The 22,873-nt window shown below is 44.3% G+C and overlaps 1 pseudogene; it reads left to right on the forward strand.

Moving 5' to 3' along the window:
• The first annotated feature begins 5,358 nt into the window (after positions 1-5,358).
• LOC136488397 (uncharacterized) lies at positions 5,359-11,746 on the forward strand (annotated as a pseudogene).
• The last annotated feature ends 11,127 nt before the right edge of the window (positions 11,747-22,873 follow it).

The raw sequence follows: 22,873 nt of genomic DNA on the forward strand, positions 1-22,873 counted from the left end.
TGTTAATATTAGATTAGTTAGTATAGTTATAGTTAGTATAGATATTAATATTACTATGGACAGTACGTACGACGATTTCGACGACTTGATGAAGTTTCTTGAAATACTTTTGTAGATGGATTGTTGTGTTAGAGTTTTTTACGGAGGAAGTGTTAGGAGAGAAGATGGTATGTTTAAGGATATGGAAGAAGAATTGGAATGGTTTGATGAAGCTTCTAGCTTCAACGACTTTTGTGTTTTGAAATTGAAGGATTAGCTTTTACGATGTATATTTATTAGATAGATGATGTAGCAGTATCGATCTCTCCTTTAGGGCTTGTTCGTTTGATCCCAAACCTAAGAGGGTTTGAAAGGATTGAGAGGGATTCAATCCCCTGCAAGTCAAAATCCTCCTCTACCCCCTTCAATCCCTCCCATCTCAAAATCAAACGAACAGGGCCTTAAGCAATTACGTTACATGCCAAAGTGAAATAGTCGTGAATATATATAGTAGGAGCACAGATATGCCTTGAAAATATAAACAATTGGGACTCGAGCCACGACTCAAATCTCATTGGATTTCAGACCGAGTGCAACTCTTAGTCTCTCATGAAATACTTCCATGGTGATGGTCTGCCAAAACAATTATCAAAGATGGATGTAACACATTTTTAATTAGAAGTGGGCACCTTGCCCCCTCTATCTAGGCGCCTATGTTGTCCATAATAGAGGCGGTGCATGTCTGTCTATGAAAATCGAGTATTCATCACATCGATGAGCCTAGTACCGAGCTCGATCACCGCAAAAGCTCACTGTCGCGTCGTGGATCGTGATGCAACACCACATCCTTGCCCTTGCACATCGTCATCTCCTTGCCTCGACCCATCGCGTCCTCACCTATCTTGTTGCATCCTCGCACCAGAGATAGAGAGCAAGCAAGAGAGAGAAAGGTTTAGAGGTGTGTCCATGCCTGTGAGCGATATTGAGAGGAGAGGAAGTTGGTCCGTGCCGCTACACCTAGCCCTCGCGCTCACATCCACCAGTGAAATTAAAGTGGACTGGGGCCACACCAGTGCGCTGCCGTTAGGAATGGGACATCCCATGCGTCGTAGCCAAGAGGGGCATACCCGAGCACTGCACGACGTGTCATGCCGCTTGCTAGATGTGTCGTGCCTCCTGCTCGATTTGCCAGTGGGAGATGGGACGGTAGAAGGGGAGCGGCTGTGGGGAGAGAACTAAACAACGCGGACGGGAAGGGATGGGAGAAATGTGAGGCGGCCCATGGCTACGTGTGGTGGGGGGAGAGAAATGTGATCTCAACTAGGGTTTCCTCTATTATATACTGTGAATCCAAGAATGGTAGTGGGCCGAGACTGCGGCTCCTCAGGTAACAAAGGTGGGCCACTTAAGGCTTAATAGACCAAAGGCGCTATTGACATCAAGGCTGGCATAGAGACTAGCACAGCTTTCGCCAGCGTAGACCAACCCACCACAGCAAAACCTTGACGAAGCATGTCTCATACCACGTCGTTACCAAACACCAAGGACCTAACACCAAAAGCTCGAAGATGATGAAGGGTGTCCCATACCACATCGGCGCCGAACAATCAGGCCTTAAGTTCCGGTTGCTCTAGCCATGTCGTAGCTCAGCCGAGATCATCGAATTACACCTGTGACAACTAATAAGGACAACCGGGGACAGACCGTGCCAGGAACAAGCACGCGGGGAAGGTGTCGGTAACCACCCATGCAGGCGAGGTCAACTACGTTGCCGTGACTGATGCACTCCATGGACGTGGAGGGAAGCACTGCCACCAAGCCGACCATCGAGAATTGTACCATTCACCATCGGATCTAGACTAATCCCACCATAGTATGTGAGGTGCCCATGCGAATTCGGCTAGATACCATGCCGATTAGTCATGCCAGAACAAGAAGAGAGGGAAGAGATGAGTAGGAAAAATGCTAGGATGAGTGAGAGGCTCGCCCAGTCGCCAATGCCCATGCAATCGGCTAGGCTTCCCGGCGACCTACTTAAGTGGTGGCAAGACATAGGAGGACGTTGCATGGATTAGGTGACAAGGCGGCGTTGGGCAGCTAGCTAGTGAAACCAAAGATTGCGCCCCTCCAATAACAAATACTTTCTCTGTTCTAAATTATAAGATGTTTTGACTTTTCTAGATACATTGCTTTTGCTATATATCTAGACATAGTGTATATTTAAGTGCATGGCAAAAGCTATGTATATTGAAAAGTCCAAACATCCTATAATTTGGAACTGATGGAGTATTACTTATTTTGACCAGTCAAACATTTGGAACTTAGACGCTTATTAGTTATTTAAAAAACATTTTGTTTGAGACATAAATATTATAGGGGTAGATTTGTATTGAAAAGTACTTTTATCTCACAGTAGTACTTACCTGACGTTACAGCTATTTTATGATAAGAAAAATTGTGGTCATAATTAAAATTCGGAGACCACATAACGTCACTTCTAGATCATGCATATGTTTTTCGTGTTTTATTAAAAAGGACAGGATAATCTCTTCATTTACTTCACTATGCTTGAACCGTATATGTTTATCACGTAGATCGAACAGATCACAACAGTACTGAGCAACTAACCCCACTTTTTACATGCATGTCCTTTATAGTTAATATTTATTTATAATATATGTGAAGCATATGGATTTGAGTCACTGGGACCAGACTAGCTAGCACGTACTAGCTACTACGTATATGTCAACTTTAGCTGTTACTGTAAGCGTAGTAATCGATTCTTTGCTTTGTTCTAGTAATCTAGATAGGCATATAGGTATCTTTATTTTTTCCCCTTTTTTCTTTTTCGTTTTACCCTTTCCCTTTAACTGCTTTATTTTTGTCGATCGGTTGCATATATAATAAGGCTATGCAGCGCGTGACATGTTCCTTGCCTGCCTAGCTAGACTCTTTGTCACATTGAGAAGATTAATCCCGTTCACCACCAGATCTACAAGAATCCCACCATAGTATGTGAGACGCCCATGCGAATTGGCCTGATACCGTACCGATTAGTCGTTGCCAGAACAAGAGGAGAGGAAAGAGATGAGTAGGAAAAAAATGCTAGGATAAGGAAGAAGGCTCACCCAGCCGCCACTGCCCTTGGAGTTGACTGGGCTTCACAGCGACCTACTTAAGCGGCGGCAAGGCGTAGGCGGGCGTTGCATAGGATTAGGTGACGCGACGGCATTGGGCAGCTAGCTAGTGAAACCGAAGATTGCGCACCTCCGATAACAAATAGTACTTATTTTGACCAACTGGTTAAACATATGGAACTTCGACACTTAATAATTTTAAAAACATTTTGTTCGAGACATAAAAATTATAGGGGTAGATCTATATTGAAAGGACTTTTGTCTCACAGTAGTACTTATCTAACATTACAGCTATTTTCTAAGAAAAATTGTCTGTCATAATTAAAATTCGGAGACCACATAACGTCACTTCTAGATCATGCATACGCTTTTCGTGTTTTTAAAGGACAGGATAATCTTTTCATTTACTTCACCATGCTTGAAAACCGTATATGTTTATCACGTAACAGATCACAACTAAGCGTAATCGATTCTTTGCTTTGTTCTAGTAATCTAGCCATCTAGGTATCTTTATTTTTCCTTTTCTTTTACCCTTTCCCTTTCAGTGCTTTACTTGTCGATCGGTTTCATATAATAAGGCTGTGCTGCGAGCCTGCGAGTGACATATGTTCCTTGCCTGCCTAGCCTCTTTCTCATATTAAGAAGATTAATCCGTTGTAACACCCTGTGGCCTCCTCACTTGTTTTGAGAAAAAAATAATAGTTTGAGTGCGTAAAAGTGGCTGCTGGATCATCTATTGGCGTCCATGCTATAGCGGCCATATTCAATTCAACAGCCAGGTATTATTGGTATCCTTGTTTCTTCATGGCTAGTGTGAATATGTAATAAATAACGCGTGTTAGAAAAGTAAAGAGGAGCTCGGGAGATTGATGGCCAAATGCCACCCATCGCTGTATTGACCAGTGTATAGGAGAGAGTTTCGCTGCGGACGTGCCACCTAAAGTCCCAAATCAAAAAGGTGAATGAACAAATTAAATTTATAATAATAGTTTATATGTCTTATGAGAATGAAGAAAGATGTATAGTTGATACCTGGAGTAACACACAGTTTTTAACATAGTCATCCATATATATGATGTGAGATTTTGGAGTTTTAACTGTATAAATGATGATGTGACATAACAATTAAGAGGAAAGAGGAGATGAGTTTTTTCATCCTCACGAAACCCGGCTGGCATTGTTTTTCCAACGAAACCTCACCCCTTACCTTTTGCCCATCTTGTCTGACTTGCATTCTCGCTGTGCACCGCGCATCCCATATTTACCATACGCTATATGTATTTTATTTTGCATATGTGACTCTATTATATATTTTCTTATATCATATGTTAAACTTTTGACATTTTTATGCTAATACTTAAATTATATGTATATGTAGTATGCAAGTGACTATATTGTTTATATGGCACATTTGATATAACAATACCATTCAAGAATTAAATGCTACAGCGTATAGATAGCATATGAAACAGTGAATGAAACTTTGGATTGAGAGATGTTGTTCCATGTCCTTGTTTTAAGACTGGCCTTACCCTTTGATGAAATGCATTACTATTATCTTTCATGCGTTTAATGTGCCAATGGCATTGCCTCCATAGAAATGAACAAAAGAATGGTATAAAACTATACTTTTGCCAAAATCATTGCAACGTTTGAATACTACTACTTGATACTAGTATACTCTCCTATTCCAAAATAAATCAACTTCTAAAAATTGTCCTAAGTCAAACTATTTTATATTTAACCAAATTTATAAAAAAAAGACCACCAATGCTTATGACATCAAATTAGCATCACCAGATATTCCATTAAATATATTTTTATAATCTACTTATTTGGTATCATAAGCTTTGTTATTCTTCACTATAAAGTTGGTCAAATTGACTTCGGGTGATTTATTAATTTTGGGATGGAGGGAGTATCTTTTTAAAATCAACGGAGGTAGTGTTTTATTATACTGCTTGGTTACAAACTTATACTCCCTCCGTTCCAAACTGTAAGGCGTTTTGGTTTTCTAAATACTTTTACTATATATCTAGACACAGTGTATATCTAAGTATATAATAAACACTATGTATCTAGAAAAGACAAAACGATCGACTTATAATTTAGAATGTGGGGTATAATTTAAAGAGTCTAACTGCAGATACTAGTAAATAATAGCAAATACTATTGATTATGTCGTCGTGAAATAGTAATAAACAGATAAATCAGAAGTTCTCGGTAATCTTGTGTAGAAGGGATGGCAACTATGGACCGACGTCTCCTGAAAGCAGCCACATCAGGCGACGCTGCATCACTGAAACAACTGGCATCTCCTGACCCGGGCGTGCTGCTTGGGACAACTCCACCGGGCAACACCTGCCTCCACATCTCGTCCATCCAGGGCCACGAGGAACTCTGCGAGAGCATCCTGGCGCTGGACCAATCCCCGGCGCTCCTCTCCGCCGTCAACAAGGACGGCGAGACACCGCTGCTGGCCGCCGTGGCAAGGGGTCGTGCGTCTCTAGCCTCTGCTCTGCTCAGGCGCTGCCGTGAGCGGCAGCTGAGCGAGGCGATCCTGAGGCAAGACAGGCACGGGTGCAACGCGCTGCACCACGCCGTCCGCAGGGGACACACGAAGCTGGCGCTCGAGCTGGTCGAAGTGGAGCCTGTCTTGTCGAGAGCCGTCAACGGGCGTAGCGAGTCACCTCTGTTCATCGCGGCTATGAGAAACTTCACGGAGGTGGCGGATAGACTGCTGGAGGTTCCTGATTCGGCTCACTCTGGAGCTTTCGGCTTCAATGTTCTCCATGCTGCTGTCAGAAGTGGAAATCTAGGTAACTGAATAGCACTAATAAGCATTGCATTGTGGTGAATCTTTTTACAAAATCTTGGCAGTGTTATGTACTACGTTCTTGCATCAATGCAATTATGCAATGTAGTAGAGTGCTTAACCTTTTTCTTTTTTGTCCCTCGATTTGCTTTATTTCAGCTTATCGCTAAAAAGGTTATGGAGACACGTCCGTGGCTAGCCACAGAGGAGAACGAGAATAGGCACACTCCAGTGCACCTGGCTGCATATGACGGCGAGATTAACGCGCTAACAGTATTGCTGGAGCATGATCCGTCTTTGGGGTACCTAACCACCACAGACGGTGACACTCTTCTCTGTGTCGCAGCATCTCAGGGACATGGTGGTGTTGCTCGAGGGCTTCTTGAACACTGTCCAGATGCTCCCTACTGCGATGCAAGCAGCTCGACATGTCTTCACATTGCCGTGTTGTGTGGGCATACAGAGTTTGTAAGATCTATCCTGGGGTTACAGCAGCTTGGCCACCTGATTAACATGCTAAATGGAAGCGGAGAAACTGCTCTGCATCTCGCTGTCAGAAACTGCAAGCCGGACATGGTTGCTGCTTTACAGCTTCACCAGGACATAGACGTAACGGTGCTTAACAGCGCCGGTGACCCGGCAAGCCGGGTCGTTGCCTGATGCCGCCAATCACACCAAGGCTTTAATCTCGGTACGCTTTTTTTTTTTCTCTCACCGTAAATATATATTTTAGTAGCAAATATGTCCTTGCATTTATAATGGGATGTACAATTGTATGGTGCTCATGCCAATAAGGCAATAATAAACAGCCTACTTCATGTCAAATAAAAAAAACACAGCCTACTTTTGTTAGATTTAATTGGGCTTCGTCTAACCTTATTTTAATTAAATAAAAAATCAAGGAAAAATATGATTTAATTAAGGTTGGCCTAACCTTATCTTGATCTGACATATTTACCTCCCCTAATATTAGAAATAACGATAACTACCCTAAGGGCTTGTTTGGCTATTCGTATTCATCTCAATTCACATATGTTGGAGTGGATTAGGGTGGAAATTAGTTAATTTTTCACCCCAATCCAACCTAATACATGTGGTTTGAGGTGAATACGAGTGTAGTCAAACAAGGCCTAATGGACATCTAAATTAAACAATTATTATATTAAGGAAAAAGATAAACTCAAAGTACCCACTATGTTGGTTTCTATTTCGTGGGTTCTGACTATTCATGAGAAACAAACTAACTCGACCATTATTAAAAATAACAAAAAAAAAAGCTTCTGGATTTACTGATATTTGATATTATATAAAACAATAACCCAGAGTACCCTCTACATGTGCTTCTAGATTATAGTAGGTTCTGCAAGTTTTCATATATGGAAACAAAATTTCATATCTTGGGCACTACAATGCAAGCTAGAGTGTGCCTATATGTGCTATTGAAATTACAAAGAAAACAATCAAATGATCTAGAATTCGTGCCATCTTAATATGAGTAATTGGAGGCATCTAAGAGAGCCTCCATGTTAATCCTCACAAGATGCTAAGGGAAAACAACTAGGAATCTAAACATAGCATCCATATTAATTCTTACAAGATGCATTAGCAAAAGAATAAATCCTACAAATTATCATAATAACAAAAAACATCTGGCAGTTAGTTCGTCAACTCTAATCATCATAGAGAATAATAATTATAGGCTATATTCTATTTTCTAAAAATGAACCGCTTTTGGCATTTAAAAAAGGGAATAAATAACCCCCTAAATCTACATCTAAACTACTAACCTTTACCATCTTGAAAGATATTTTAATTAATATCTTCCCTAGATTTTCTTTTAGATTACCTGACTCTACCATTATGGAAGATAGCACAAAGTAACCCCTTTAATTGCATCTAAATTTGCTGTATTTGCCTCTATCAAATAGAAACTAAAACATCCCTCGAATCTAAATCTAAATTACCGGTATAAGCTATTATGAGAAAGAATTAAATAACCATAAACTATACTATAAATATGGTTCTAATTACTTGGGTTCTACTACTGTTAAATTCAAGACATAGATGCTATGTGTCACCATTTATACCAAGTATACATGGATACATTAGTGATAAATATATATTTTTGTAGTTTATCGATAATGAAAATAAAATGTTCCCTTAACAAACCACATATAAATGACACCGATAATTCATTTTAAATTATATTGAAACTCTATGGCACTTAATTTTATAAGTTGCTAGTTTTTAAAAGGACAAGTTACTTTATATAAGTTTATACTTTTCGACAAAATCCTTATGACATATTGTGCAGGTAGTTTCATTTGAAGCACTCTATTTTTTATAAAACAATACCTATATATTTTAATATACTACACATATAATTTTATATCAACTCCCGCAACTTTTTAAAACACTTATATATTTTAAAAAATTGCTAGCATAAGCAGGAGCAGGAGCAGGAGCAGGAGTCGAACCGACCAGTTAGATTTAATTTATTCGTTATATTCGATCAAACGTTTACTAACAAGTAGTAGCATTCTTATATTTGCTATATTTTAGACGACGGCACACCAAACAGCTACGGCCGCCGTTAATTCGACAGGAGCTGCCATAACCACACCCTCCGATGGAGCAACCATGATGAATTCATCATCAGGAGCTCCCACGACTCCACCACCATCAGTATCACTGGCAATCCACCAACGTCTCCTGGGCGCAGCCGTGTGCGGCAACTCCGCGGAAATGAAGCACATGGCCCTGCAGACCCCGGGGGTGCTGCTGGGAACAACCCCTCAGGGGAACACCTGCCTCCACATCGCCTGCATCCATGGCCACGAGAGGTTCTGCAGGGACGTCCTGGCGCTGACGACCAACCAGCAGTCTCCGTCCCCGGCGGCACCTCTTCTCGGCGCCGTCAACGCGGACGGCGAGACGCCGCTGCTCACCGCCGTGGCCAGCGGCCACGTCTCCCTGGCCTCGTTCATCCTCGGGCGCTGCCGTGACGAGCGGCTGAGCGAGGCGATCCTGACGCAGGACAAGCGCGGGTTCAACGCGCTGCACCACGCCATCCGCAGCGGGCACCGGAAGCTCGCCCTCCAGCTGATCGACGCGGAGCCCGGCTTGTCCAAAGCTGTGAACAGGTACGACGAGTAGCCCATGTTCATCGCGGTGATGAGGAACTACGCGGAGGTCTCCGAGAAACTGCTGGAGATCCCTGATTCTGCTCACGGGGGAGCGTTTGGCTACAATGCTCTGCATGCTGCCGTCAGAAGTGGCAATCCAGGTATGCATGTATATATGTCTTCTCTTCTTTATATATATATATATATATATATATATATATATATATATATATATATATATATAAAGAAGAGAAGACATTTATACATGCATACCTGGATTGCCACTTCTGAATGTATGATGATGCCATGCATGTGTGGTTTCAGCTGTCGCAAAAAGGATCATGGAGACACGTCCCGGGCTGGCCAGAGAAGAAGACGAGCACAAGGTGACTCTAATGCACATGGCTGCACAGTGGGACAAGATTGACGTGCTAAGAGTGCTGCTGGAGCATGATTGGTCCTTAGGGTACGTACTCACCTCGAATGGTATCCCTATTCTTGCTTCAGTTGCAAGTCGGGGATACGTCGGGGCTGCCCGAGTGCTTCTCAAGCATTGCCCAGATGCTCCCTACGCCCTTGCAGATGGCACAACGACATGCCTTCACCAAGCCGTTCAGGGTGGTCACATGGAGCTTCTGCAATTCTTCCTGGGGTCAAAGCATCTTCGGAAGCTAGTCAACATGCGAGACTACGGGAAAGAGACTCCTCTATACGACGCGGTCCGAGAGTGCAATCCCAAGATAGTCAAAGCTTTGCTGCAACACCCGGACACTGACGTCACAGTGCTCAACAACTCGGGTAACCCGGCTACCTGGGTACTATCTGGCGACCACGCCAAGACTTTAAACTGGGTACGCTTAATTATTTTCTCTTGGACTTGCATTTTTTTTCCGGTCCCCTTGACTACATCAGTCCGATCCCTTGACGACGTATATATTCATTACATACAAATACAATACAATAATATCAGCCTAAATATATGTTTTAAGTTCTCATCATATTCTAAATCTATGTTTTCGATTTTTTTCAAATGATCTCGAATGGATACATGACCTATATCAAAGTAGTAGTGCTCAATGTGATCGATCTAAAACTTTCTAATTGATTTGTTTTCGTTTGAGATAGTTTAGGTCGCCAAATATTTTATAAAAGATTCATAGAAGTTGATACAAGGGATGTCATGGTATATTCACTCATAGGTGACTGTGTGGTGTGTTGGTAGGGAATACTTGAGCGAGGTCAGATGACACAAGTTCAAGTCCTAGAAAATGCATGCACATGTATTTCTTAGTGGTAGGAAACTGGCCCGCCTCTAGAAATGCTTGATATCGGTATACTAAGTAGTGGGTGCTAGTTTATGATTGTGGGTTGAAAGACAACAACACTATGGGGCAGAGCAGTCTGATTTTCTTTCCTTTTTTTTTGGTAATTTTTAACAATTTGCAAGATAGAGGGTGTTAATATCTTATGAGTATATTTGGACACTTATGGACTTATACAACTACGAATGATTAAACGTTTACATATATTGCATAGCAGTCTGGAAACTTATCCTGTGCACATTAATAAACGATCCATACAAACTTTTTAGAGGGGAAAAAAACAAATGACCATGTTCAAATCAACAACCACCGCAAGATATGCACCATTAAATTGTTGAAATCAATGACAGATAGGTAAGCAACTAAAGATATATGGTTGTCAAAATGAATAAGTACTCTGTAGCCTTCTATTTTAAACAAGAGGATACTATTAAAACATTGTAACAGAAATATATCAGCACCTGAGAAAAACAGTTTGCTACCACTAACTAGCGGACACAATGGTAGAATATTGTGTTTTTTGAGTATTGTGCTGATGTGTGCTCCACACATACCTTTCTTTGAGACCTTGCAGAATGAAGTCTCCATGCTTATGCTGAAAGCTGATCCTGAAGCAGCAAATGATACTTATAACCTTCATAAGCAAACCAAGGATCAAGTAACTTCTGAATCAAGGAAGGATATAAAGACATTGACTCAGACATATACAAGCTACACTTCTTTAGTGGCAATCCTCATTGCAACAATCACCTTTGCTGCTGCTTTCACCTTGCCTGGAGGATATAGCAATGATGCTGGAAGTGAGGGGCTACCCATCATGGCAAGAAAGATTGCATTACAGGCATTCTTGATCTCTGATTCCTTGGCAATGTTCTCCTCGCTGGCTGTTGCTTTCATATCCATAATAGCAAGATGGGAGGACTTTGAGTTTTTGGTTCATTACAGATCCTTTACGAAGAAACTTATGTGGGTTGGCTACATAGCAACCACCACAGCATTTGCAACTGGTCTATACACAGTTTTAGCCCCTCGCCTCCTATGGTTGGCTATAACAATTTGCCTTATGTCGATTCTACTGCCCGTTCTTACGAAGCTACTAGGTGAATGGCCTGTCTTGAAGCTTAGAATTCATCTGGGCAAAACATTCAAGTCAGAGCTCCTTGATATGGTCTGATTTCATGAACTCATCTTATTTCTTCCAACTACTCTCTGTTTTACTATAATTAAAAAAATACTATCTATGCTTCATGTTGTTTGAATAAATTAAATGTCATTGTGATTTTGAATGACATGTAAACACTAAACTTTGTATTTTTATGTTTGCATACAAGGTAACCAGTGTATCTCTGGCCCCTTATCTGCAATGGATCTGCATAATAATTTTTTCTATGTTGGTTCTACTACCCATTCTTACAAACCTACATGCAGTGGCAGACACAAACAAAAAATCAGGGGAAGAGGGATTATCTTCAACCTCTAGCAGCGAGCAACGTCTTTAATCTCTTCTTCCTCTCTTCTACTCCTAAAAATTGATTGGTGGGGGCAAAGGGGCGAGGTGCGCATCTTCAAACTCTAGCAGGGCACAACGTCTTTAATCTCTTCTTACTGTTTTCCACTATTCCTAAAAATTTATTGGGATCACAAGGGGCTGCATGGCCAACCGACGAATGGTAGGGTGGGCTTGAGCCCCACTGATGGCCCCTTATCCTGCATGCAGTAGCAGGGGCAATGTTTTGGGGAAGATGAAAAGGAGCGCTCGATCGTCGGAACCTCGGATACGTGTGAAATGTATGTCTAGCTTCATAGCCATCATAAGGTGCATGCAAAATGGGGACATCATGCTTTTTTGGCGAACCAGATCACCATCTTCGTCAGGATATATGGAACAAATTTAAAGCGGAGAGTTCTAGGACTTGCAGTTATACAGCGGGCTAGGAAAAAGCAAGCTTCATGGGTCATGAACCTCAAGCTGGGAGACGCAAATTCAAAATTCTTCCACCGTAGGATCAACGACAGTAGAAGAAAGAACCATATCCAACGGTTGAAAAAGGGTCAAGGATGAGCTTTCGAACACGAGGACAAAGAAAAAGTAATTCGTGATCACTTTGCCACTGTAATGGGGCGCCCCATAGAATGCACACTAGATCTCAATTGGGACAACCTTGACCAGCCTGCACTCAACCTTCACTCGCTCGATGATCCTTTCTCAGAGGACGAAATCAAAACTGCCATTTTCCAAATGCCAGCTGACATAGCGCTAGGCCCGGACGGCTATACAGGTGCTTTTTTCAGAGCATGCTGGGATGTGATAAAAGGCGATTTTATGGAGGCGGTGATTGCTTTCCACAATCTACAGATCTCGAGCCTACCACTTCTAAACTCGGCGAACATTGTGCTAATACCAATGAAAGAGGGCGTTGATTATGTGACAGACTATAGGCAGCCCATAAGCCTCATTCACTCATTTGCCAAAATCATTGCCAAAGCTCTGGCCTAAGACTTGCTCCGTACATGAAGACCATAGTGTCGCCAACACAGAGTGCATTTAATAAAAAGAGAAGCATCCATGACAATTTCATGGCTGTGTGAAACACAGCCAGAAGCTTCCATAGAAACAACATATGTGCCCTCTTCATTAAACTGGACATCACTAAAGTGTTCGACTCAGTGAGATGGGACTATTTGCGAATGCTTCTCCAGCGATTAGGCTTCCCTCCAAGATGGTGGGACTGGATTGCCTCACTCCTTGCCACCTCCACCTCTCGGGTTTTGCTCAACGAAGTCCCCTGCACCCCTCTGAAGCACGGCAGAGGCCTACGGCAAGGCAACCCCCTCTCACCGCTCTTATTTGTTATCGCCATTGACCCGCTACGACGCCTCCTGGACTTAGCAACAGAGAGCCATTCTAAGAAAGTTAAGGGGGCCACACACACAACATTAGAACCTCCATGTACGCTGACGATACAGCCCTCTTCATCAATCCTCGAAAGAAAGTCATCTCCACCTTGGCAAATATTCTTACTTGATTCAGTGAGGCAACAGGTCTCCTAACAAACTTTCAGGAGTCCACAGTAGTCCCAATACGGTGCTCCATTGCTGACCTCCCAGCAAGACAAGTGCACTTTCTGATCAAGTACCTGGGCTTACCTCTCACCACTACGCGATTACGGCGTGTGGACCTTCAATTCCTTATCGATAAGGCAGTTAGCAAATTTATCTCTTGGAATGGAAAAAACACAACTCCAGCAGGTTGACTAACGCTGATAAAATCGGTGCTCACATCACAACCAGTTTACCAGCTCACAGCCCTGCAAGCACCCAAGGAGGTGCTAGATGAAATTGACAATAAGAGGAAACAATTTATGTGGGCCGGTTCTAAAGCTTTGACCGGTGGAAAATGCAAAGTTAATTGGAGCCATGCAAGAAGGCCAACGCGTTCTGGAGGTCTGGGGATCCTACACTTGGGAAGGTTCACTACAACGCTTAGGCTTCGATGGCTGTGGCATGAATGGAAGTCAAGCGATAAGCCCTGGGTGGGGGTCAGAAATCCCCTGCAACAGAACTGACCGCCTCATGTTTGCAGCTGCAACAAAGATTACCATTGGGGATGGCAAGAAAACTTCCTTTTGGTATGGGGCCTGGAGTCAAGGACAAAGGCTAAAAGATATTGCGCCAAACCTCTTCAAAATTTCTAAAAGAAAAAATACATCCCTTTATGTTGCCACTCAAAATCAAAACTGGATCAAGGATCTTAACTTGCAGCACCGTGGCTTCAATGCACAACACTTTATCGAGTACGTGGCAATATGGCGTGTGGCAATATTGCAGCACCGCTGATGGTGAATATTCTGTAAACTCAGCTTACAGAGCCCAATTCTTGGGGTCAACAACAACCAATTTTGGCACACTCATTTGGAAGGTTTGGGAACCACCTAAATGCAAATTATTTGGATGGCTCGCCATCCAAAATAGACTTTGGATGGCAGATAGGCTCCAGGCGAGAGGTTGGCCCAACAACGCTGTTTGCCCCCTCTGTCGTAGAGAGCCAGAAACTGTCCTCCATCTTCTCGCTCATTGCAGATACTCCATGCGTATTCGGGAGGAACTTGCTGCTTCGATAGGACTCAGTGGCCTCTTTTTGCCTTCCTGGTCGCAAGCCGAATCGCTTCATCAATGGTGGACCTCCCTATCAGCCGTACCTTGCCACTCCAGGAAAGGAATGCGTTCTATGATCATCTTAGTTCCATGGGAAATTTGGAATGAAAGAAATGCACGAATATTCAATCACAAAGAGTTACCTCATAATCAGCTACTTCAGAAAATAAAAGATGAAAGCGGGATGTGGATTATGGCTGGAGGGAAACATCTAGCAATTTTGATAGGCAGACACTGAGAGTTTTTCTTTTATACTCCTTTGTATAGTTTTTTGTACAATTTTGTTCTAGCCTGTCTTGGCTCACTTTCTTTTTTAATACAACAGGCAGTCCTTCTGCCTTGTTCATTTAAAAAAAAGAGCTATATATGGACTGCACCATGGGAGTGAACAATGTGGCTTGGCATCTCACATCTCAAACTTGATAAAAATATCCTTCAAAGAAAAATACTTGATCTCTCAGGCTACAAACGCCACCATCCTTGGATTGCTTGACATTAGAGTTACAAACCTGAAGACGTCACCGATGCTACCCTGCCGAGACCTATCGCAGGTTCAGATTCGCCGGCCAGCAGGACCGACCGAGCCCAGGGTAGGATTGCCCCTCCCCGTGACAACTGATAAGCTTAGCATCCGACTACCCGAGGGCTAAGGCTACACGCCGGCCAGTTTTTTTTTGAAACTTCAAGCGCCCGCTCATTCATTGTTCATACGGGGTTTAGCAAAATCACGAACCACAAGATTGTTTACAAAGTCTAGGACGGGGTCGCTCCATGTCACAGACTGGCACGGCACACGGGTCCCAAGTCACACTAGAGCGAGCTAAATCGTGAGCATACAAGTTACAAGAGCGATTAGAATGGACGATCACAACCTCAATGAAGGACGAAGCAATCTCAGCTCGAGCTTCCCTGAATAGCGAGCGGCCCACCCGGAGCTTGATCATAGTCACTGCTGGTTCAGAGAGCTCTTACCAGAGATAGGGAATCCGTCTTTAGGATGATCCGTGATAAACCATATTGTATGGCTGCTTGTAAGTCTGCAATGCAGGCCTCTGATTCCGCACATAAGGCATCATGCACCGTGTACAGATTACTAAGCTTGGGCAGTTTCTGGAACAGATGTTTAGGACCCCTTCAGCGACGCAAAGCAAACACACAACATTAAATTTCGCAGACGAAGATTGTCGCCAGAGGCCCATACTTTCTGCTTCTGGGCAAACACAGCTCTATGGGTCGAAGCAACTACAAAGAGTACGGGTCCCGCCCTGTTTCCTCATAGGCCTATAAAATGATGGAAAATGGACGGGTCGATGGGCACCGCGAAAGCAGGCCCATTGGTTCATGTCACCTCACTATTCTTAACAGTGTATATACGAGTAAAATGTATAGGGCGATTTTGGACGAAGTTGACACCGAAGATGGGACAGACAAGCTTAATATATATAGAATAAACCTCATTCAACGGTGAATTCGTACTAAATAAAACAGAATAAGGTAAAAAGTACTTTCTCCACTTCAACATATATGTTGTATTAGTTAGGATTAAAAGAGGTGAAAATTTCAAAAATTTTAACTAAAACCATTACTCAAATTTGATATAAATTTCATAAACTGATTATATCTTGCAACAGAGTGTACTTCAAAGATTTTTCCAAATGTTAATGTGCCTTGTAAAAATAAATGGAGGACACGGAATACAATGACAATAATACATTGCAAATAGCTAATATGTCATGGAATCCCCTAACGCCAAAGTCGCGTATTTAGATTCAAAATAAGATTTCTATTTTACTTGCGTATATGTGAGCGTTATGTATGTACTGTGATTCACAATTAATATAAGAGAAAAGTAGAATTTTTCTGTTCCTTTAGGTCCTGTTTGGCAATAAGGTATTATTTCTCAGGTGCAAACCATTTTCGCTTGCAATTTGTTGTGCACAAGAATACTACTGCTTTATTTTACACTTGGAAACTGTTCTTTGGATAAAAGGCTTCCGCCTGCATCTGTTAGGCAATGCTTGCTCTCCTGCCCATGCTCCCATGTGTTTTTCTCTGCTATGCGATGCATGTGTTGTGCTTGTATCCACATATACGATTATTTTTATTTTTAACACCTTTTTAAACTATTTTTAAACCTGACACTGTTTATTTTTTTTAAAAAACTAACACTTTTGGACGCGCCTGTTTGCACGGCGCGGCTAATTCACTCTGCCGCGCCATGCATGGTGGCGCGGCAGGGGGCAGTCAACGGCTGCGGCGACCGCTGACGTGGCAGGTCTGACGCGCCGTCCGTCACGGCGCGGGGCTGCCGCGCCACGAATCACGGCGCGGCAGCCCCTTGTACAGGCCTGCGGCCCAGCCTCGCTTCCCTTTCTCTCTCTTTGTCTCACTCGGCCCGTTTGAACTGGTTGGAGAGTGGAGCCGCGCCCTGAGCCTGCCGCCGCGCCACGCACGCCCGCTGCGCCCACCACCTTCCCTCACTGCCGCCGCCGCCCTCACTGCCCACTCTCCGCGCTGCCCCTCCATCTCTTCCACTGTCGCGTGCCCCTCCATCTATCCTTGCGTCCACCCGCCGCTGCCGCCGAGGCCAGCGCCCAGCGCCTCCCCCCGCGACCACCCACATACCGGCCCGGTCTAGCGTGCCGCTTGCCGTGAGGATGAGCGCCGCCGCCGCGAGGACGAGCGCACGCTGCTGCCGCGAGATGATGAGTGCTGCCGCCGCCATGGGTCTGCCACCGTGCATCGATGCGCAGCCACGCACGGCCCCGCCGTCGTTACACGCAAGGCAGGGCCACGCGGCGGCCGCCGGTGGCCACCTCGTCGCCATTGGTGGATTTGGCTAAGCCACAATCTTCCCCTCGTTGTCAAGGTACTCCCATTGTGTATTTGTTGATTGAATCGAAATTGTTGTTACTTAGGGTTAAGATGCAAAATTAGTTTGAATGATTAGTTAGTATAGTTAGTATAATAAGTTAGTACAATAAGTAAAGTTAGTATAGTTAGTAAAGTTAGTTAGTTTAGTTAGTATAGGTAGTATAAGTAGTATAGTAAGTTAGTGTAGTTAGTAAAGTTAGTTAGTTTAGTTAGTATAGTTAGTGAGTCTAGTTAGTTATTGTATTTAGTATAATTAGTTATTGTAGTTAGTCTTGTATAGGTGTTAGTAGTAGATTAGTTAGTATAATTATAGTTAGTATATGTATTAATATTACTATGGACAGTACGTACGACGATTTCGACGACTTGATGAAGTTTCTTGAAATGGTTTTGTAGATGGATTGTTGTGTTAGAGTTTTTTACGGAGGAAGTGTTAGGAGAGAAGATGGTATGTTTGAGGGTATGGAAGAAGAATTGGAATGGTTTGATGAACCTCCTAGCTTCAACGACCTTTGTGTCCGTTTGAATGCAAAGTTTGGCGGTGATTTCACACTGAAGGGGAGGTTTGATACTGGGAAGACTAGGGTAAACTATGTCCTGATGCCCTTGCGCAACCTTGCTCACTGGTCCTGCTATAATAGGGTGCTCCAAGGTTCTAATGTGCCCATGGCTGAGGTGGTGATGGAGAATGGGTACATGATGCAGGGTGTCCAGGACGGGCCGTCCATTAACGGTGTTGGAGGCAATGAACAAGAATTGGGGGTCGAAGGGGAAGCAACTCAGGGTAACATGGATTTGGTCGGTCAGTTGACACAGGAACAGTTTCATTCAAGTCAATTAGGTTGTATAAGCAATGACTTCGATGTGAACGAGTTTGAATGGGAAGAGGAGGAGCAGGAGGAGGAGGACAGGATCGGTGATGTAGTTAGCAGTGATTCAGACGATTCAGTTGATGACCAGAGGAGGAGCAGTAGGAGGAGTGTCAGGGTTGGGGCACTCAGCAAACAAGGTCATGTTTGGGCCGAGTGCCAAGGCCGTTAGACACTCGGCAAACATGCTGTGACCGTCTCTTGCGCCATCACGTACTTTTTTTTGCCGAGCGTTGGTTTCAACACTCGGCAATGTCTTTGTCGAGTGCCCGATAAAAATCACTCGGCAAATAGAACTTTGCTGTCACTGTGTACGCCGTGTGCTGTTTGCCGAGTGTAACACTCGCAAAGCCTTTATCGAGTGTTTTTTGGGCTTCGCCGTGTGCCTTGGACACACGCAAGATCCTGTTTCCGGTAGTGAATATAATTAACAAATGATCTAAAGATACTTATTTGATATCATAAATGTTATTGTTTTATTACATAAATTTGGTCAAACTTAAGATGTTTTGACTCTCCTGGCTCCGGCTCTTCCCCGGCTCCGGCTCCTCCAAAGGAGCCCTACCAAACGTTTTGCCAGAAGAGCCTTTTTTTAGTAAAAAACAGAGGAACTAAAGCTGTTTCGGCCACAAATTGTGACTCCTCCAAAACGGCTCCAGCTTCTCCAAAGGAACCCCTTAGGCGTAGCCCTACCAAACATGAGGGTTTTACCTGTGTGTGGTCATTACCTACCACTAAAAAGTTCGAGAGCACCTGGCTGCCATTGCTCTAAACTTTTTTGCACACTAAGAATTTAGATTTCACTTGAGCATGTATGATGGGTAATACTTGATAAAATTCTACTTTGCACACCAAGAATTTAGATTTTTTTTCAGATTTTGGGAATTTTTTTTTCTAAATAGCTTAACCAAAAACTTAAATACAGCATTATGGAAAGAGTTTAAAATTTAAAAATGCCACTTTCATAAAAGAAGGTTGTGCTTGCTTTTTAGCATCTATTTGAAAATTTACAAGATTTCAAATACCCAAATTAGGTTGAGGGGCGTTGGGGCTATAACCTTGATTGTGGGCCAACAATTTTGGGAGCACGTATTTAGACCTAGCCCAATAGCCCCCATTTGTAGCCCAACTGGCAGCCCCACTACAACCCTAGTCACCGGTCGTACCCCTCCCACTCGCCATGTCCTCGTTTGGCGTCCGACGTCTACCCTTCCCATTGTTGCCTGTTTGCGGCTTGTCCCTTGTCCTTCTCCTACACAACTTGTCCCATGATCCTTCTCCTCTACAAGTCAGCAAGCCACCTCCCTGTGGTCCTGCCTGCATCCCGCCACCCCGCCTTTGTCGGCTGGCGGCCATCGTTCTTCATGACCTGGCCCACAGCCAACATGCACCTAGCTAGCACTAGGCCTAGGTCACCCCATGGGCCCCTACAAGAAATAAACTTTACATGATGGATTACTTTGGTCACAGACACTCAAAATGCGTCACGGTTACTTACCATGACGATCAAAAAATCTGTCATGTTAATCTCCGCGTCATACATTTGTTAGACCGATTGGAGCCGTCACCGATTGGCATTCTTTTCGTCATGGATTAGTTAGTTGTCTCCTATAACCACACCAAATCCAAGCCCATATCCAAACCATAGTAACGAAAAAGAACATCACATCACATCTCATAAGATACACCAATTGTACATTGATTCATTCATGTATTAGCATGTCCACAACAATCACATTAAACATCAAACTACAAATTGACCAAGCTCAGAACCATTTGGTTTGAGGGACAGTCATTTTACAACAAAGCTCTCATAACAGCTAAGCTTGAACATAAAGATTTCATCCCTAAGGAGTCTAAATAAACAAACATAGAGCACTTCTATTGGCTTGATGTCGAGAAGGTGCTTCCTAAAAATCAATATGAATATGGGATAAATCAATTTGAACCAGGATTCTAAAAAAGAAATGCCATATATTTATCAAGAAGCTTCCTGCCTACCCTTGAATTCTCATTAAACTTAACCGGTCCATGGACAATTCACCTCCAGTCACTCTCTGCAAGTGAAAACAAGGTAAAAAGAATCATTCGTGGAGATCTTTAGGTTATAGAGTTGAAGTAAGAGACTATACTTTTCACATTGGCAATTAACAAAAAATAGTTACTTTCATGGACAGTTCTGTATGCACCTTCAGTTCTGCCAGTTCCTTCTGCAAGTCAACATTAAGTGTTTCTCACCATCAAGATTAGATGCGTACTGGAAGCAAGGTGGCTACTATGAATTACTTCGAATATGCTTTAAGCTCGTGATCAATGCCTCAATATGCATAACAAACTCAATACAGAAAAATCACATCAAGCCACCATAACTAGCTCGTGTTTAGTGTGGGTGTTACGTGATGCATATTGCTTACTGAAGTATATGTATGCTAACAAGGATATTTCCACTAGTAGAGCATAATATTCTGAATGGAATTTTCCACTTTGCTAACAGATTGGACAACGTCGTCTTATCGCGAGCTTCTGGAGGAGAGAAAATTGCATATTTGGGACTCCAAACAATGCGCTTCGCAGATTAGACTCTAAACATCGACTTTGCAAAAATGGTCTCAAAACGTTGCACATTTGATTTCCTTGCCATTATACGTATTTCATCTCTTTTTTAAGTTGTTGTACATGTATTTGGAGACCCGAAAGGACTCTTTTGCCCTTCTGCTGTAAGGGTGCTCGTCCACGTTGGTGGCCGGGTGCTGGCCTTGTTGGCTCGCCTATGGCTGGCTGGCCACCGCCTAGGCGTGGCGTCCAGGCCTGAGGGCGGCACAGCCAGGCCTGAGGCGGCGTGGCCATGCCTAGGGCAGAGGGCTTGGCGCGGCCATTCAGAGGGCGTCGCGGCCACGCCTAGGGCAGAGGGCTGGCGCGGCCGCCCTAGCAGGCCAGACACCGGCAGGACTAGGGCAGAGGGCCGGCGGCCCTTAGGGATCCGACGTCATCGAGTCGAAGTCCTCCATGGGTGGCGCGTCAAGGAACGTGATCGGGCGGGTGATGGCATGCAGACGAAGGAACTGATGAAAACAGATGGGGAAGAGGATGGTTACCAGGAAGCAGATGGGGCACGTCGAGGTTGGCGCACGCGTTGTGGTGCCCCTAGCGTGGATCTAGCCGGGGGAGCTTCCTGAGGTCCCCATGGTGTGGATCTGGCTAGGGAGAAGAAGAGCGTAGCCGCCTCGTCGTGGATCCGGCGGCATGCGGTCAGCAGCTCATCGCGACCGGCCCGCCTAGCCAGGATGGCGTCCTTGGAGACGAGCGGAGTCGGCATGGGAAGTGTAACACCTCTGGTGTTACGAGCTTGCTTAGCACGAGGATTAGACCTAAGAGGAATTACCAAAACGATTTTCTTGGATTTTAAAATTTAACTTATGTTTAAAAGTATCATTTTGGCGAATGATATTGAGCAACGGGTTAGTTAGTTCCTAAATGTTCTGTTTCTATGAGTTAGTATGATGTATGGATTAGTGCTTAAAAATGCCTGAGGGCAAATGAATAGCGAATGGCTTGTTTATTTGATTAAACGTGAAAACATTTTTTTATAAACAATCGCTGTTCACATGCCGCGTCGTGTCGTCTATCACGCAGGCGCGCATCCAGCAGAGCCACGCGACATCCTGTGTTCGTCTGCTGCGTGCTCCCTCACATCTGTGCTCATAGCGCCGCTTATTGAGGTGAATCCGTGCCGCTTGCTGTCCTTGCCCTCACTGCCGTTCTGGCCGCTTGAATATGGTGGAGCGTTTTCCCCATGCTCTGAATCAATCCATCATCCAAATTATAAGCGTCGTGTCATGTTGTCGGACCACGTCATCGTGTACGTGGGCTTGCTAGATATCGCCGACGGAGCCGTAGCCACAGTCGGCCTCCGTTGTCTCATCGCGTTATTGTCTTTGTCCAACAGCGCCGTTGTCTGCCTTCGTGTCCCGCCAAGTTGAGTCGTCTCGGTCTGCGCTGTGTTCCTGATTGTCTCGCGTCGTGCACTGGTCCTGTCATGCCCAAGCCCTGCTAAGCACCACATCGACTGCCCGTTTCATCACATCATCTCTGCTGCAATGAATGCTGCTGTCTACCTCGCTTGTCTTTGCCTACTTTACTTGTCTTGTCTGCCTCTGCCAGGCCTGAGCCAGACTTGCCTTGTTCCCCTTCATTTTTCCTCTACCGTTGAGGCCGAGTTACTACTGTCACTGCCGTTGTTCCACACTGCCCGCGCGTGCCCTGCACTCCGGCGCGGCCGCGCCCTCGCTGCCTCTGCACTCGCAGCACGCTCTGAACAGGCTCTCTACCCTATAAGCGCGAACCCCAAGGCCCCACGCTGGATCCAAGCCCTGCTTGCCCTCCCCCGCTGCACTGCCCCGCCATCATAGCGTCCCATCGACGCCGCTGCCGGCCATCGGTTCACGCTGGACCACTGCTCTATCCCACGGCGCTGCCTCTCCTAGGTGCCTCCTCCGCCTAGGTCCATGCCGTGGCCAGGCAGGCCGGTCATGGCCGTGCATCTCCAACGCCTGCCGATGGTGGTCCTTCACCTCGCCGAGCCCCCATGCTCCAGACC

The sequence above is a fragment of the Miscanthus floridulus genome, chromosome 10 (genome assembly GCF_019320115.1).
Source record: "Miscanthus floridulus cultivar M001 chromosome 10, ASM1932011v1, whole genome shotgun sequence".
Taxonomy (NCBI): Eukaryota; Viridiplantae; Streptophyta; class Magnoliopsida; order Poales; family Poaceae; genus Miscanthus; species Miscanthus floridulus.